The sequence below is a fragment of the Moschus berezovskii genome, chromosome 27 (genome assembly GCF_049115385.1).
Source record: "Moschus berezovskii isolate FMDL1 chromosome 27, NW_MosBer_1.0, whole genome shotgun sequence".
NCBI classification, from domain to species: Eukaryota; Metazoa; Chordata; class Mammalia; order Artiodactyla; family Moschidae; genus Moschus; species Moschus berezovskii.
The window spans coordinates 36,158,510-36,172,649 of record NC_142486.1 but is presented as its reverse complement, the minus strand read 5'-3'; positions in this window follow the sequence as shown (position 1 = coordinate 36,172,649).

The following is a 14,140-nucleotide window of genomic DNA, read 5'->3' as shown; positions in this document are numbered from 1 at the left end:
CAGCCGAAAGGGAAATTGATCACTGACTTGTGATGGTCCCCAAGGGGGAGGCACTTCGAGAAGCCCAGGGGCTAAATGAGAGCAGCAGGTCCATGACAGCGAATGTGTGTTCTGGCCCTGGGTCAGCTGTTTGAAGGTGTGTGTTCCCTCCACAGTAGACTCACTATACTCAGAGCAGGACTTGAATCCCAGCCCTGAGTTATGTTTACTTTGGCCACAGAGGACAAAGTTTTGGTCCTCTTCAAAGATGAAGACAATCAAAACACGTCCTTTGACTTGGTTTAGCTTTTCTTTCATTGCATCCATCCTGGCCATCCTTGTGAAGTGAGCAAAGTCACGTTTCAGAGAATTGAGGTCATCTTCCCAGCTGTGCAAAACCAGTGACTACTTAGGGTTAGTGTTCTGTCTTGCAGAACAGACTCTCTCTGCTCCGTCTCTGGGTCCTAAGAATGGTTAGAGTGGGTCTTCCCTGTCCTACCTGACAAGAAGTGGTATCCTCATTCCGTTTTTCATTACATCTTCTGAAACTAAGATTCTTATTCATCTCACTGCCTCCTGAGGTTACCCAGAAATTTCTAGACGTGAGAAGAGGACTCTTCCCTGGATTTAAGCTATGTCTTCTCATCCCACACATTTGATGAAAGTCAGGTTTATCAAGGTATAATTTTTGTTAGTATTTGTTTGTCTGGCTGAATCGGGTCCTGCTTGCAGCACGTGGGCTCCTCCCTCGTGCTGTAGGCTCTTCACTGGGGGCTGTGGGTTCTCTTGCTACAGTGCATGTACTTAGCTGCCCCAAGGCCTGTGGGATCTTAGTTCTCCATCCAGGGGTCAAACCCAGGTCCCTTGCATTGGAAGGCGGATTCTTAACTGCTGGACCACCAGAGAAGTCCCCAAGGTATGATTTACGTGGAGTAAAGCTTGCCCTTCTCAGCATGCAGTTCTGCAGGTTTCAACAAAGACATACAGCCATGTCACCAGCACCACCATCGGGATATCAAACATACCCCTCATTCCAAACAGCTTCCCCGGGGTCTGTTTGTAGCCAGTTCGCAGCCCCAGCCCTGGAAGTCACCAATCTTTTCCCAGTCCTTCTAGTCTGCTTTTTCTAGAACACCGTATAAAATAGAGTCCTAAGTAGACAGCCGTTGAGTCTGACTTCTTTCTCTGTATAGAGTGAACTTGAGATTTATCCGTGAAGTGGTACTCACCCATGGTCTCTTCTTCCCTGTTTGTTCTGAGTATCACCCTAGAGGGGATGCAAACAGGCTTGTTTATTCAACAGCTGAAGGATCTTTGGGTTCTTTCCAGTTTCTGCCGATTATGAGAGTTGCTGTACACATTTGTGTACAGGCCTTTCTATGAATATACATTTTTAATTCTCTTGGGTAAATCTCTAGGGAGTGATGTTGCTGGGTTGAACAGCAAGGGTGTGTTTAAAGTTTTGTTTTGTTTTGTTTTTTTAGGGGGAGACAGTGGACTTGGTATAGCTTTGATGTTGACTTCTAGGTCTGATGCTGCCTACGTATAGGACCTCACATAGACTGAACCTCTTTTTCTGGCAACAGGAGAAAGGGTAGGATTATAGCTCTTACACGGAATTAGGTCAGTTACTCAACTGAGGCCCCCTCTTCCTGGGTAATGGCCTCCGGGGACTGTACTCCCTCTTTCCACAGTGCTCCTATTTCTGCTCCCTGAGCAAGCACGCCCCTTCTCCAGCCCTGTCACACCCTGTTTCCTTTCCTAGAACTCTTCACCACCCACCTTTCTCCTCACCAGCTCTGCATCTCTCCATTGCCCAATGAAATGCCACCTCTTCCAAAAAAAAAAAGTCTTCTCTCACCCTTAGTCTAAATCTAGCCCCCGCTATGTATAGTTAGTTCCCTTTCTAAAAATGTGAAAGCCCTGTTCTTTTCTGTTATAGCGTTGACCGCAACTGGCCTTTATTACATTCACTATGTAATTTATTTTTAATGGAAATGTTTGTTGAGATCACTGTCAAGTCACGTACAGCTGTAAGAGATAATGCTGAGAGATACCATGTGCTTTTTACCCAGTTTTCCCCAAAGGTAACACTTGGCAGAATCTTGATTCAATGCCACAACCGAGACGTTAGCGTTGATATGACCTGCTGATCTATTTCCGTTATCCCCAGTTTTACTTGCATTAATTCGTGTGTGTTTGTGTTTGCAGGGGGAGGTGTATTTCATTCCATGCAGTTTTATCACATGTTGTGATTTACGGGTTCAGCACCATAGTCAACTTCCAGAAAAATTCTGTCGATACAGGATTCTTTTCCCTGGTCCTTTTATAACCACACCTGCCCGCCCCCAGTTCTAATACCTGACAGCCATTGGTTGATCTGTTTTTCATCTTTAAAGTTTAGTCATTTCAAAAATGGAACTGTATACTAATAACTAACCTTTAGGAGTTGATTTTTTTTTTTAACCCAGTGTAATTCTTTGAAGATTCGTCCAAGCTGTCGTCATGTATATCAATCCTTTGTTCATTTTCATTGCTGAGTAGTATTCCATGGCGTGGACCACTGTTTCTTTAACTGGTCATCTGTTGAAGAATATCTGAATGAATTCCTATTGTTAGCTATTATAAAGAGAACTTCACAGAAGGATTTTTGTGTGAACGTAAATTTCCTCTCTCCAGGATAAGTGCCTAGGAACAAAATTGCTGTGACATTTGTTTTATAAAAACTGATTGAATTGATTTTGAAAACCTCTCTCTTCCGGTAGACTTTAAGTTTCATCAGAGTAAATAGATTGAGTTTTGTTTGTTTGTTTGTTTTTTTATGAGTCTAATTACTGTATACTGGGGACATCTCACAAAGCTGAGAACATAATTTACCAGTCTATAAATATTTATATATGAGTTAAATAAAGAATGAATGAGTGGATGCATGAATAAAAACTTTAGCATGGGGATTAAGTAACATCATGTATGCAAATCAGTTTTTAGAATGCTTAACATGGAGGAACGGCTAATATTAAGTGATATTTTTCATCAGCATCATCGATGTGATTGTTGGCTAAGGGTGACATGATATAACTTTCAAACTGTTCCACCCTCATCATTACACAAACATCATGTGGCTTTATAGGATTCCAAAGGTCCGAGCTCTGACTTCACTTCCTTCTCTTATAGAAAAGTCATCCCGTGAATGTACTCAAAATAGCGGGTGGGACTCTGGGTTTCATCCTTCAAAGAAGACCCTGCTTCCATAGGTCAAGGTAGAGCTGCACGGCTCCTTTCTTTGTTGAAAATGGGCACAGGCAATAAATAAGCATGAGGAGCGTGAGGCTGCCTAGTGCTGAACTGGTTCACCTTGTACCAGGATACTTGTGGTCTTAGCCTGTGAAATAAATATTGATTAAGCAGGTGGCACAGGAGGAGGTGGATGAAGGAGGTGGCACAGCCCTTAATAGAGAGAGAAAATGAGTAATTCTCATTTGCCCGGGGAAAGTGCAGGTTATCCTAATGTCTTGATCTATGTAGAAAGAGCTGGTAAAGACAAGCAGCCCTCATCATAAAAATAGAAATGAGGTTCTCCCCACAAAAGTGCCACTGGAATGATGAGCTGTCGCAGAGGACCTGGAGATACGGGAAAGAAGCTTCTTTGGTGACTATAATTAGGCTTCCATGGAGAGCTGCGGAGCTCAGGAGCTGCGCGTGAGGGCTCTTCGCCTCTTTCTAGAGTCACTATTAAACTGTCTCTGATAGGCTGGGAGAGTGAGAACATCCAAGTATATTCCTGACAGATCACATCCCCGTTCTTCCTAAAGGCTTGGTGAGATTCTGACCAGGCCTGTGATGGGGGAGGAGGTGTTTTCACTCTGCGATCTGGGCCACTTAAATAGAGGAAACAAAAGGAGAAGTGGAAACCTCTCTTTTCCTTATTAAGAAGACTGCCCCATGATCATTAGAGAAAATGTGGCTAATTGTTCAGTCGCTGAGTGGTGTCTGATTCTTTCCAACCCCATGGGCTGCAGCACACCAGGCTTCCCTGACCCTCACCATCTCCTGGAGTTGCTCAAACTCATGTCCATTGAGTCAGTGATGCCATCCAACCATCTCATCCTCTGTTGCCCATTTCCCTCCTGCCCTCAATCTTTCCCAGCATTAGGGTCTTTTCCAATGAGTCAGCTCTTCCCATCAGATGGCCAAAGTATTGGAACTTCAGTTTCAGCATCAGTCCTTCCAGTGAATATTCAGGGTGGATTTCCTTTACGGTTGACTGGTTTGATCTTGCTGTCCAAGGGACTCTCAAGAGTCTTTTCCAGGATCGCAATTCAAAAGTGTCAATTCTTCAGTGCTCAGCCTTCTTTATGGTCCAGCTCTCATATCCATATTTGTCTACTGGAAAAACCATGGCTTTGACTATATGGACCTTTGCTGGCAGAGTGATGTCTCTGCTTTTAATACATTGTCTATGTTTGTCATAGTTTACTTGCCAAGGAACAAGTGTCTTTTAATTTTATGGCTGCAGTTAATACGGATTAACAATAAAAAAGTGATAAAAGTCACCAGTAGTCTCCATATAGATTTCAATCTAGAAGGAGATAACACATAGAAATCGAGAATGTAAATTATAGACCTAAATTGACTACATTTGTGGGATCATACTATATAAATATACATGTATATCTTATTCTATCCCTGCCCCCTCATTTCATAAGTGGGTTTTTTTTGTGTGTGTGCTTGTCAAAATATTCTTTCCTTGCTGTACTTCTAAATCTGGGGGAAGTAGTCCCAATGGAATGGACGGTAGATTAGCTGTCGTGTCTGGTTGTTTGTTTGACCAGAAAATCAAAATCGAATCCCGATGATGTTTGCTGGCTGAGATCCATTTTACTCAAGCTCTGTGGATGGTAAGGAGAAGCACACGCACCCAGACCTCCATTGGGCATTGGGTCAAAGCTTGAGCTTTCCCTACCCTGGTCCAGGGTTTCCATGACAACGGGGAGACCCTGTGGGTACTTTACAATCCTCACAGGATTGTAACCTCACAGCCTCTGCCTCCACTGTAGTTTGGAATTTTGCAATCCCATTTAATTTATGGGGCGAGACCTACCTCTCAGAGGACTCTTATATCAATTGTTCCAGTTTCAGACATTTTGATTTAAAAATCTATTTTCAGGAATGAATTATGTAATAAAGTAGACTATCAGAGCCAAAGAAATCACACCGACCCGAGTTAGGGCCTGGGTGTGTGGATTCAAAGGGTTATTTGTCTTCCCTCACTGTTTCCTCGCCTTTCAAATGGGAGGGGTCAGACTACCTTTCTGGTTGGGTGTCTGGGAAGACAAAAATGTGATAACCAGTGTAAAATACTTGGCGTAGACCCAGCACACAGTAAAAGCTCAATAATTCTTAACTTTGCTCTTATGTTCTTTTTATGACATTTCTTGGAATTGTGTGTCTCTTGACGGGACAGTGGCTATGCGTGGGGGGAAGAAATCTTGGAATGGCTTGGATGGTGAGAGGCGGGGGTGGAAGTCTGCTGAGAATCTGAATTAGAGGAAGTGTCTGCACCCTGGAGTTTGGTGTTTCACTAAAGAGGTCATAAAATATTAACGTCCCCCAGAGTTCCCCAGCAGAACAGTGGTGTCAGCTCCTGTGTGATGCAGGAGAGGCTCCTCAGAGATGTCTGTGGCCCAGATATGAGGGGGGAAAGTGGGGGGAGTCCAGATGGTGACAGGGATTCCAGTTGCTTCCTTGGCCAGAAACTCGAGTTAAAAGAGTAGGGCAAGACAGTGAACTAGCAAAGGGTTCTCCTGGAAATGAGGAAAAGGATGGCCCTCTTTCTTTCCCGCCAAAGAGAATAGGATTGTCTTTTCAAAAGAAGCCAATTGCATTGGTCACCGGATACAAAGAGCCAACTCACTGGGTAGGACTCTGGTGCTGAACAAGTTTAAGGGCAGGAGGAGAAGGAGGCAATAAAGGATTAAATGGGTGGATGGCAACACTGACTCAATGGACATGAATTGGAGCAAACTCCAGGAGACGGTGAAGGACAGGGAAGCCTGGTGTGCTGCAGTCCATGGTCACAGAGTCGGAGACGACTGAGAGATGAATGACAACAACAGTTCCTGTGTCACAGTTAATAACCAGATCACCATCACCAGCACTGTATCATCACCATCATCAGCGCTATGACACTAATACATGTAGCAGTTTTCTAGATGCCGAGGGTTTCACTGAGCAAATTACACATATTATGTTATCCATATTATTCAGATTGTGAAAATGTGTTCATGCCCTTTTGATTTGTAAATGAAAACCCCATGACCCAGAGGTACAGATAACTTGCCAAAAGTCATCCAGCTGGACAAGAGACCCAAGATTCAGGACCAGGTGATCTGCCTCCCCTGTTCTTATTATCATCCACTTCACCCTTAAGAAGACAGGAAATGGACAGACGAAACTCTATGGCCTCAGAACATGGACTTTTAATTCTTTTTTTTTCCCATAGGAGAGTGAGCCTATAATCAGAGCCTCATACCAGGGTGTTCGTGTCACTTAAGAAAACATAGGTTCTCAAATGTATCTTTGTATGTGTGTATATATATATACTTTTACCCCAGTAAAAACCCATTTACAAATAAATTCTACATGCAACTACATTTGTAAAAGAGATGAAAGGAGCAGAGTGGAGATGGATTTTATCAATTCAAATGTGAAACATTTATTATAAAGCCAATCAGTGAGAAAATGAGGCTATTTTGATGAATACAAAATATTGAAGTTAAGAATATGGATAATTAATATTGTTTTCAATTAGCCTCACAATCCAATTCACTTTGGTATTCTAACTTGTTGCAGAAAGTTGAGAAAATGCTGATTCATATGCTAACACAGAGTTCCAAAACATAATTTTTTAAAATCCAGATGATCCCCAAATATCAGGTTCATCTAGAATGTAAATTCCATCTCCTGTTTATTGATCGTTTGTATCTCCAGCACTGTGCTTGGAACAGTGATTTCATTCAAGATATACCTGATGAGACTTAGAGAGCAATCTTATGGTGTCCAGGGGCAGGGGATAGTTAGGGAGTTTGGGATGGACATGTACACACTGCTGTATTTAAAATGGATAATTAAAAGGGACCTACTGTAAAGCACAGGGAACTCTGCTCAGTGTTATGTGGCAGCCTGGATGGAAGGGAAGTTTGGGGGAGAATGGATATATCTACATGTATGGTTGAGTCCCTCCACTGTCCACCTGAAACTATTACTACATTATTAATTGGCTCTACCCCAGTGCAAAATAAAAAGGTAAAAAAAGGTGTATCTGATGAATGACTGACTGCATCAGTCAATCTATCAATTAGTGAACATCCAATGGGAATCAGAGGTGTACAAGTAGAGGTGGTTTGGTGGTTTAGTCGCTAAGTCCTGTCTGACTCTTGCGACCCCATGGACTGTAGCCTGCCAGGCTCCTCTGTCATGGGCTTCTCCAGGCAAGAATACTGGAGTAGGTTGCCATTTCCTTCTCCAAGTAGAGGAGGACTTGTCATTTCCACGTTTTCTCATTGATTTGACCAATAGTTAACAAGCCTCTGCATCAGTAGGTCAGGTGCTGTTCTGTTTGCAACATTGAGAGGGAAAATAAAGTTCTCGTGGACTAGGTGAGTGCCAGTGTGCGAAGGATGGGGAAGCAGGAGATAGACAGTAAACAGACAAGGAACTCGCTTCCACACTGGCTGTCCCATTTATATGCAGGAAGCTTACATAACCCCTCCGGGTTTCAGCATCCTTGCGGTAACAGCGCTATCAGTGTGTGCCCAGCTCTGCCCCTGAGAAGAGTAAAGTGAAACGCACACAGGAGCTTTCATCTCCATCTCGACGTTGCACAACATACAAAGACGCATGTTTCATTCCGGGCTTATTTATTTAATTACACCCTGGGTATTCTGGGATTTGTACACTCATATCATTAAAGCAGTTTCAGCCAAGGAACATATATTTGGAGAGGTTTTAATATGCGCTGGGCATACGCAATTACAAGACTAGGTATGCAGTGACCAGAATCCAGAGGGGAGGGAGGCACATTCGAGAAAGTGTCTGTTCTGTTGCCAGATAAGAGGTGAAGATCCTCATCAGAACGTTTGCTATCTGGTCATTGGTGGTGGGAAGGGTCTCTGATGTCTTCTGAGTGGAAGATGGGTGTGTTTGTTTTATAGATCGTTTCAATAACGATATTTATTTATATAGTTGCTTATTCATTCTTGTCTGTGCTGGGTCTCCGTTACTCCTCGAGCTCTCCTCTAGTTGCAGCGAGCAGGAGCTCCTCTCTGGTTGTAGTGCGGCTGTTTCTCAACTGGTGGCTTCTCTCCTTGAGGTTCCAGGGCCCTGGGGCTCGCAGGCTTCCGCTGTTACCATGCATGGCCTTAGTTGTCCCGTAGTAGCATGTGGGGTCTTCCCGGACCAGGGATTGAACCCGGGTCTCCTCATTGGCAGGGAATTTTTTACCGCTAAGCCAAAAGGTGAAATCAGTGTAGAGTGTGAGTTGGGAAGATCTGAAGCTGAGCAAAGGAACCAGTTAGGAGAGCATAGCTTTTGTTGTTGTTTTGTTTGTTGTGGTTTTAGTCTAGGCTAGGGGCTTCCCTGGTGACTCAGATGGTAGAAAATCTGCCTGCAATGCTGAAAGCCCAGGTTCGATCCCTGGGTCAGTAAGATCCCCTGGAGAAGGGAATGGCTACCCGCACCAGTATTCTTGCCTGGAGAATCCTATGGACAGAGGCACCTGGCGGGCTAGAGTCACGGGGTGGCGAAGAGTCAGACATGACTGAGCGACTCACACACACACACACGGAGAATAATAGGATGCATCAGGATAGGGCAATGGAAAATGGAGAGACTTTATAGTCAAGAGATGGGAGAGCTAAGAGTGATATATGTGGGGATGGATTGACTAGCCAAAGCTGCAGAGGGAGGTATGAAGGGCAGATGTTAAGGTTGCAGGGTTATGTAAATGGGAGGGAGGTGCTTCCACAAGCAAAGGCAAGTTCATACAGGCAGAGAGTGGGATGTACAACATTTTGTTTGGGGGGTGTTGAAACAGCCAGGAGGACAGGACCTTTATACTGAGACATGCAGAAAGCAATTTGAGGTGCGTGATCATTCCTGAGGGCTGCAGGGGAGCTGAGGATTCTTGGAGAGTGCGATGCAGTGGTTTCCCACCGATACTGCAAACCCTTCTCCCACGTGCAAAGAGTACCGTAGTAAGTAGGTCATTCAGGGTGATGGCAATCGGGATACAGGTGTTAAGAGACCTAACAAAGCACAAGATGATTCTGATGGAGATCTCGAGTTTATGGAGCATGTAAGAATTCTGCCACAGACCTGCATAAGAAGGTCCAACCGGGGAAATACATAGTTTTCCTCTTAAGGTGTCACTGTGCCTGCTAGAGTGTCAGATTGTTCTATCTGAAACCAAGTGCAAAGGATACACCTCTTTTAACAGTGGGCACAATAAGTCATCTTCTGCAGAGTTCTGTTTGGGTTGAGAAAAATGGCTTGATGCACACTTGGGCTTCCCAGGTGGTGCGGGTGGTAAAGAATCCACCTACCAGTGGAGGAGAGGCAAGAGACATGGGTTTGATCCCTGGGTTGGGAAGATCCTCTGGAAGGAGGACATGGCAGCCCACTCCAGTATTCTTGCCTGGAAAATTCCACGGACAGAGGAGCACAGCTGAGTGACTGAGCACACCCGGACACAGACTTGAGTGAGAAGGTGATTCCTTCTGAGAGGGCACGGGTCAACAGATGTCAACATTCCAAGGAAAAGGAAACTTGAGACAAAAGGGTGGGCATGGGAATTTGCTCTTGGGCTCTCAGTGGGAAGGAAAAGAGGAATATAAGCATGACCTGGAAACTCGGGAACCAAGAGAGTCCAGTTGTAGTGGATGGTGGCAGAATAGCCAAGTGTCATTTGCGAGAAGGTGATTCACTCCGATCCTTCTAGAGTCGTGTTTCCCCCATTCTCTCTCTTCCTTATATCTATCCCCAGTCTTGATGTCTGCTAAACTCACATGTGCCTTCTGTGAGTAGATGTATTGTGGAACACTGCAAGAGGCTGAGCTTTACTGTGAGTTCTTGGGATGGAGCTCAGAGACTCCATATAATATAAAAACCTGAGTGAAAAGGTCAGATGAGGTTGTAAGAGTGTGAGTTTCCCATAATTAGGAATTGCAGTCTGGGGACTAAGAGTTGAAATTCCAGAGACATGTATCTATTGAAGTGAGATCTTGAGAACCCAGAAGCTCTTCTAGCTCGTATCTGGTCCATTTGCAACGTGACTTTTTTGCAGACTAACCTAGTTTTGTTTCGAATCTTTACATCCTTCCTAGCTCGCCGCCAAAAACCACAGGCTTTGAATCTGTGCCAATATTGCTGGGGATCCCTGTGGAAGTTCTTACCTTGTGCCAAGATAGGACCTTGGGGGGGTTAAGGTCAAAAGGGATGATTCCAGAGCTTAGATGTTAGAAGCAAAATCATTTCCCGTAGGATAGGCTTGAGGGTGACTCTGGTTCCATAAAGATAAATCTTTCTGAGCATCGGTGGGGTCAGAGGACCTTGCAGCCAAGCTTACCGCAGAGGAAAAGCAGAATCTTCTGCAGGCTTTGTTTGCCTTCAGGTTTGCAGAAAGTCGCAACACAGAGAGTGGGTGGGGTGTGGAGGCTTCCCAAAGTAGACCTCTCCTCCCACTTGTTCATTAGGAGAAATCACCGCTTAGCCGTTTTTGTCTCTGCTGCCTACGGTCCCCTGTCCCACGCGCTTACATTCTGTCCTGTGCACTGGAAACAAGACTCCCTCCCTCTCAAGTGCTAAACTTGCACTCTCCTTCAGCACCCTCTCCTGGAACCGATCATTTCAGGAAGCCTTCTCTGGACGCTTAAGGTATTTGATAGTTTTGGGTCTTTTTCAAATGGGGGCTCTGCTGGTGTGTCTTGGGACACTCCTGACTCAGTGGCAGCTGGCTGCTCTGATAGAACAGTCTCTGCATGTACGCATGCTCAGTCACATCCAACTCTTTGAGACCCCATGGACTGTAGCCCGCCAGGCTCCTCTGTCCATGGGATTTTCCAGGCAAGACTACTGGAGTGAGTTGCCATTTCCTTCTCCAGGAGACCTTCCTGACCCAGGAATCCAACCTGCATCTCCTGCATTGGCAGGGGGATTCTTTACCACTGAGCCAACAGGGAAGTCAGGGGCGGGACTTACTTCTCTCAGCCTCTAGTAAATAGGGACTGGAAATCTAAGAAATTCCCATTATAAAGTTAGGTAGCTGGTCTCTAGGATAGATTCCTGGAAGAAGAAATCTTGCAGCCGAATTAATAATGCTTTGAAGAAGTTCTTGCTAAGTTTAGATATTGCAAACGATGATAAATAAGATGATGATGATGATGGCAGTGATGATTTTGTAAGCAGCATTTCTGCCACTACTAGAATAGCAGGCTGAAGGAAAGAATACTTCCTGCCTTTTTAATTCAACAGACCTCTCTGGAAACACTGCCCCTCATTCTTTATCACAGAGACAGGAGTATAGTTCTTGCAACTTCAGTTTCTTCTGTAAATTGGAGCTGTAAAACCTACTTTACAGGGTTTTGTGAGGAGACAGACAGATAGGGTAAATAAGGATTGGCAGATAGATAGATATAGGTTTATATAGATACAGAGATCTATTCCACTGGCCATAAGCAATCTCATTGCAAGTGTTAAAACCATAGTTGGTTTCCAAAAAATAGTAAAAGAACTTGACCTGACATTTTGTGAGATTTAGCTGTTTTGTGAATTTAGCTGACAAGGACTCATGTGAAAGTTTGTGTTCCTTTGACTCATTAGCAAGGTTCAATAAAATGTGTGTACAGAGGACCACAGCAGAAAGGTGATGGCTACAAATTTTCATATGAATGTCGTCATTTGAAAAAATTCTCAGAAACAATTGCATCTGAAGTTAGTCAGTCCATGAATGTACTGATATTGTTGGTCTTGTTTGTGTAAGATTTGGCAAAAAAGAGGAATGCCTCTTTCAGCAGCTTGTTGGGGACTGAGTAGAAAAGTAAGTCATAATTATAGTCACTAGTTTGTAAGAGAGGTTATTAGATGGTAGGCACCAACCTCAGAACTCACGGTTATTGTGTTAATTTATGTCTTAACAACTTATTTAGGAAGGCCAAATTAGCATCATTCCCTCTTTGAATGAGGCTTCCCTGGTGGCTCAGACAGTAAAGAATCTGCCTGCAATGCAGGGTACCCCAATTCGATCCCTAGGATGGGAAGATCCCCTGGAAAAGGGAATGGCCACCACTCCAGTGTTCTTACCTGGAGAATCCCATGAACAGAGGAGGCTGGCGGGCTACAGTCCATGGAATCACAAAGAATTGGACATGACTGAGCGATGTATTCTTTCACCTCTTTGAATGAAACTGAACTTTTTATAACTCCATCAACATTTCATAGCGGCCATAGAAAAATGAGGGAGAACTAGAACTTCACATCCAAGAAGAGAGACTCCAAAAGGTGGATTCCACCCTCTGCACTATACCACACACCCTCATATGAGCCAGAAAGTTAAAAAAAAAAAAGTGAAAGTGTTAGTCACTCAGTCCTGTCTGATTCTTTGTGGACCATGGCCCGCCAGGCTCCACTGTCCATGGGATTTACCAGGCAAGAATACTAGAGTGGGTAGCCATTCCCTTCTCCAGGGGATCTTCCCCACCCAGGGATCAGACCCAGGTCTCTTGCCTTGCAGGGGTATTCTTTACCATCTGAGTCCCCAGGGAAGTCCCATATGATCCAGAAGAAGTGCCCAACCCTCCCCATCAGAGCCATCACTTCAGGTGGCCTTGCATGAGCAGGCTGCAACCCTTGTGTCATTGGGGAAAGTGAAACCAACAATCCAATCCGTATGACCTTTATTAAGCTTATCCCATGTGAAAGGCACGCTGCTCTGTGGTTCAGGGAACTCAGAAATGAGAAAGATATTTGGCTGGTTCTACTGCAGGGAGCCTGTGGGGGTGAAGAGGTTAGTGATTCCAACTTCTGTTTCCCACTGTTCATCATTTCCAAGCATCCCCTTAAAAGGTAACGTATATTGTTGATTTTGGGGGTGCTGATGCCCTTGCAAAGAACCACTTTACACTTATTTTCTCAGTGGTTCCCAAATGGATCTACCCATTCATCTGATTCCATAATGACATTTTCAGCAGACTGCAGCTAAATGAGAAAATTAAGGGCAATTTAGTGAAATTTGTAATAGACCTAAATTTAATCCATTTGAAAGACTGTCCTTTATTTTGAGGATCTGTCCTTCTTACTTTTGGGTACGAAATGCCCTTTCCTTTATGAGATGCTGATGAGAACAGGTGATGTGTGTGAGTTTGTATGTGTGTGTGCGTTTGTGCCTGTGTACAAATATACTAACTTGGACAAAAAATAAATAAAATTCATCCATTAATTTCATGCAACCCCCTTCATTGTTTTCAGACTTTTATTGTGATAAAAGTTATTACATGACTTAGGGAGGAAAAAAATCTGAGAATCATTGTGGTTCTCTGAGGGGGCTATTATTAGCCCCCTATTAAAGATAAGAGGCTTCCCTGGTGGCTGAGATGGTAAAGAATCTGCCTGCAATGTGGGAGACCCAGAGTCAACCCCAGACCCTTGTGTCGGGAAGATCCCCTAGAGGAGGGAATAGCAACCCACTCCAGTATTCTTGCCTAGAGAAACCCATGATCAGAGGAGACTGGCAGGCTACAGTCCATGGAGTTGCAAAATAGTCAGACACGACTGAGCAACTAACAGTTTTACAGAGAAAAGAACAGAGCCGTAGAGTGGTTACTTTGCATGCCCTCTGTACAGAGCCTGCAAGTAGCACATCTTGAGTATAGCCCCAGCTTGGATGTTTCTGGGGGCTGTACTGTTAATACACCCACCATGGACAACACGGCACTTCTACAGCAGTTAACTCCCTAGTCTTCCGTTGGCCAGGATAGGGTCAGATAGGGCCATGCAGTTATTTTCAGAGCCCTGGGACTCTCCGGGTCTTTCTTTGGGGTGCAGGCTGAAATCCAGGACAGTTTACAGAGATTTCTTGATGCACTAGAGGCAGAGGAAGAAGCTCTGG